The sequence below is a fragment of the Macrobrachium nipponense genome, chromosome 40, assembly GCF_015104395.2.
Source record: "Macrobrachium nipponense isolate FS-2020 chromosome 40, ASM1510439v2, whole genome shotgun sequence".
Taxonomy (NCBI): Eukaryota; Metazoa; Arthropoda; class Malacostraca; order Decapoda; family Palaemonidae; genus Macrobrachium; species Macrobrachium nipponense.
In genome coordinates, this window is record NC_061101.1 from 8,512,968 (window position 1) to 8,518,021 (window position 5,054).

A 5,054-nucleotide genomic window follows, 5' to 3' on the forward strand; every position below is an offset into this window, starting at 1 on the left:
CGATAATTCAATATCCCTTATTTTTCAAAAACTAATAATATTAAAAAGATATGTGAACTAGCCTGGATTAACCATTATTGGTACTTTGCATGTAGTAACCACTAAAATTTATTTTTAGTCATAAAATTTAAGCCAGCGATCTGATAAAATTTTGGGAAATGATGAAATATTAATGGGGATAAACTTTACATTATATTTTACTTTAATGTTGAAATCAGGGCTCTTTATTGTCACTTAAATTGTTGGCGTAAATGAATGAGAAATATTGCGTCGATTTTGAGAATATTGACATAAAAGCCTTTTTTTTACGAATAATTATAAGTCTTTTATTTAGACTGACAATTTCCTGGATTGATTTACACATGACATGTCGAACTCTATGAAAAAAAAAAATCCAGCATTTCTGAGGGACCATTCAATCATAATTATCTTCATTGCTCTCTAATAATTCTCAAGGATAATCACTCATATAATTTATAATAATAAAAAAGTATATAGAATTTTTTCTTATTTTCAACTAAAATCTTTTGACTTCAGGTTCTTCCAGAGACTAAAATCTTCGGCTCACTTTTGAGTGATGTAAGTATTTTTCTTTTTTATTTTCGTCTTTTGGTTACACGAATTATAATGATAATACTTTCAGGATGATACCATTATTTCCTAATAATTAATTTAACATTATTGGATTAGTTACATAAGTCCATTTTTTTTGCACCTAGTTTGAAACCACCCTCATATTCAATCAACAAGTACAGAATTGCATGGTTAAGCAAACAGAGCATTGAAAATGGTAAACATCCCAAATTCTGATCTCTTCTTCTTTATTATTATTATTATTATTATTATTATTATTATTATTATTTATTATTATTATTATTATTATTATTATTATATTATTATTATTATTATTTTTTTTGCTCTATCACAGTCCTCCAATTTGATCTGGGTGGTATTTATAGTGTGGGGTTCCGGGTTGCATCCTGCATCCTTAGGAGTCCATCCAACTTTTCTTACTATGTGTGCCGTTTTCTAGGATCACACTTCTGCATGAGTCCTGGTGCTACTTCAGTGTCTAGTTTTTCTAGATTCCTTTTCAGGATCTTGGATCGTGCCTAGTGTTCCTATGATTATGGGTACGATTTCCACTGGCATATCCCATATCCTTCTTCTTCTTCTTCTTTCTTCTTCTTCTTCTTCTTCTTCTTCTTCTTCTTCTTATTATTATTATTCTTATTATTATTATTATTATTATTATTATTATTATATTATTATTATTTATTCAAGGTCGTGTACAATCGGTGGGCGGGTCGGTGGGAACGGATTTAATTGGTCGTTGGATGGAAACGAAATCTCCCCCTGAGGCGTTCTGACCTGCGTAGTTTGGACGGGGTTATTAGCGTCGGTTGGGTGTTGTTTGGGGTACCCACCCTCTTGGGCGGCAGGCTGTACAATTGATATATCTTCCGCTCGTTCTCTCCCGCTTTCTCTCTCTACTTCGGGAGAGAACGAGCGGAAGATATATCAATTGTACAGCCCTGCCGCCCAAGAGGTGGGTACCCCAAACAACACCCAACCGACGCTAATAACCCCGTCCAAACTACGCAGGTCAGAACGCCTCAGGGGAGATTTCGTTTCCATCCAACGACCAATTAAAATCCGTTCCCACCGACCCGCCCACCGATTGTACACGACCTTGCATGCTATAAATACTTGTAAACTGTATATTATTATTATTATTATTATTATTATTATTAATTTTTTTTTTTTTTTTTTTTTAATTTTTTTTTTTTTTCCGTCCACAGCTTGTCGTAAATGCTGGCCTCTGTGCACCTGTGAGTAAATATTATTTATCCAAAATAGTATAAAAATTAGATTGACTTGCAATATGCATATAAACAACTTATTAAAAAATCTCTGATAAATGAAATAACAAAATTGGTGAATTAAATTTTTCTTCAAGTGTTGTAATTTCAGTCATCATGATTTCTCGCATAGTGATGAACCCAAGTCCTATACCTCTGACATATATCTTGTTATATTTTCATGCAGCTGAAGCCATTATCGGATGCCGTGAATCAATTCGTAAGTTCCAAAGAGATATTTCTGATTTTTATGCTGTCAGTCCAGATATACTTCCACAGCAGAATTAATGTTCCAATCAATAACTTCTAGATTATTGAAGGCTTTCATTTGTTTATACTGTTGTGATGGATTAACCTTCGAGTGGTGATCATATGTATATATTTACATACAAATTAATAACGCTTTTGATTTAGCAATTACTTCATTTGTTTTTCAGGTGACCACCTCCTGTTAATGATGGAAAGCAAAACACTATTCAAGTGAATATAGAAATATTGTTTCCTGAAATGAAGATTAAAGATAAATTAGAAATTGTTTTGGGTTTCCAAAGGACCTGTATTTTTGCCTCCAAATTTTAAACCAACATATGAAAATAAAAGCAAAAAATTACCTTAATTATTATTATCCTTTTTTTTTGTGAGTAGTGTATATTCCAGGGGAGGAAATTTTACGTAAGTATTTAAGCGCAACTGGAGAGTAACTGGAAATGAAACTATTTCTAAGATTTAAAAGATTGATTCCAGAAAATAATGTGACAACGCTAACGGCTTTCTATTATAAACTTAATATGAAGAGAAACTTTGTCCCATGAAGCGAAGATTTAAGTTGAAATGTAATATAATTGGACTTCAAGAATTATCACCAGCAGTCTTGTCTTCTAATTTGCAATAAAAACCTGAAAACAAGGTAAAAATTATCGTTTTTCTGACCATTTTCCTCTCTGTGGAAATGATATGGATTCGGGAGAAAGAAATACCGTCGATGCTACCTAAATAAATTCAGGATTTCCAAAGGAGTTCTCGAAAATACAGTCACGTGCAATATATAGATAACGTTTTGAATTGATTTCAGTTACAGTTGCATCAGGAACGTTATTTGTAAACAGAACAAATTCAGTAGATACAAATTATATGAGGCAACAATCTTTTTATGGGGCCTTACTTGACAATTGTAAAACGAATGAGGTATTAGATTTGTTTGTTCAAATGGTGAACTGGGGCTTAGATATATATAAAATAAAGTACAGACGAAGGGTTTTGGAAAATAAAAAAAAACTTTCATTTTGACGATACATAACAATGTGTGTCCGAATAAAGGTTGGGGATAAGAGAGACTCGATGATTATAAAGGAGGATTTGGTAAGTAGCATATGAATGCCGGCTGTATTGGAAGTAAGGAACACACACACGCACACACACGCACACACACACGCACACACAATATATATATATAAATATATATATATGTATGTATATATACATATATATAATATATATATATATATATATATATATTATATATATATATATATATATATATATATATACATGTATTACTGAATTCGAAAATTATGGAACGAAATATGGAACGTGATGAATATATAAATAGAGACAAAATTTCGCTGCGAGGCCTTACGATTTCTCGTCCTTTACATAGCAGACTGATATAAATATGAAAGCCATTTTACAAAGAAATCTCGTATAAATGACTGATAGGGATTATAAGGGGAAATATGTACCTGGAATCTAACATAGCTGAAGAATTAGAACACCAAAACAGGGGTACAATTTAAGAGGTTTGCAAAGGATGAAGTCCAGCTGCTCGGAAGCAGGGACAAGACAACTGAAAGATTATACAGGGAGGTGACTGACCACCAAAATAATCCTACAAAATTACAGTTTTATAAATCTCATTTGCGTAAATAATAAAAATATTTTTTGCAAAGTGAACATAAAAAAAAAAAAATACACTTACGGATACATAGAAAATATTCATAATTAAGTCGGCGATTTTATATTTAACTTTATCATGAATATTTTATTTTACTAATTCAAAGGTCCAAATAATATAAACAGCAATGGTTAAAAGGATAACTGGAAGTAAGTAGTATAATGGCAGATTCAGAGATCTTTTGATCTAGCAATCACCGAACTGCCGGACTAATTTATCCTGTGAGAGTTTTCACTAAAACGAATGAATGTTGCATCGGATGTTTGCCCAGTTTTGATGGAAGGATTATACCGTTTAATTCTTACTTCTAAATCCTTACTAGTTTGGCTGATATAAAAAGAGGGGCAGTACAAACATAGAATTATATATATTATGCTGTTGCTCTCCCTGTGTCCATTTTTTATCACCATCCCTTTTAGTGAGTTATTATAGGAAGAAATAATATTGATATCAAAAGATTTTAACGATGGTTTTATGGTTTCAAAACCGCTGAAATAGGTCAAGCTAAGAATGTTGTTAGAAGTTTCTTTCTCCGTGGTACTTTCACTATAAAACTTTTTGTTGGATTTATTAACAGCAAATATCTAATATATGTCAAGGATGACACAAATCTGTCCCTATTTTCCTTATGTATTCGATTTCATGATCCAAATATTGAGGACTGACAATGTGCAATGCTCGTAAAAACATATAGGAAACAATTGGTTTTTGGTATTAGGATGGTGTCCTGAATGAAAATGGACTTGAGTTAAGTTGTTTGTTGGTTTCCCATAAATCTAAAATTTGCATTGAAATGGGTCTCTGTGTGTCAAAATATCTAAGAAAGGGAGGCAATTGTCTTTTTCCCATTCTAGAGTAAACTTAATCGATGGTACCTGGTTATTTAATTTAGAGAGTAAATCATTTGCATCAATACCAGCAGGCAAAACAGCTAAAATATCGTCAACATATCTATACCATTTTAAATTTAAAGGAATATAAATGATATTAGGTGAATAGCATTTATCAAAGAATCCCATGTACAATTTTGAGAGGAGTGGTAATAAATGGTTGGCCATTGCCACACCAAATACTTGTTAATAAAATTCACATTACATATAAAGTTACAATCACAAATGCACAAACTATAGTCTGTTTTTTTCCATCTGTCCATCCGCCTGTGGTGGTTTGGCATGGTAACATTGCGTCCCGGGCTTTAAATAGTTTTAGGTAAATAAAAGGATATCTGGATGTACATTTGC

General features: G+C 32.1%; 1 long non-coding RNA gene across 1 annotated transcript; it reads left to right on the forward strand.

Annotated features, from left to right (window-relative positions):
* The first annotated feature begins 534 nt into the window (after window positions 1-534).
* LOC135212280 (uncharacterized) lies at window positions 535-2,441 on the forward strand. The gene is made up of 4 exons (XR_010313838.1): window positions 535-579; window positions 1,803-1,832; window positions 2,050-2,082; window positions 2,300-2,441. It is a non-coding gene; the product is annotated as an uncharacterized LOC135212280 (long non-coding RNA).
* Window positions 2,442-5,054: the final 2,613 nt, after the last annotated feature.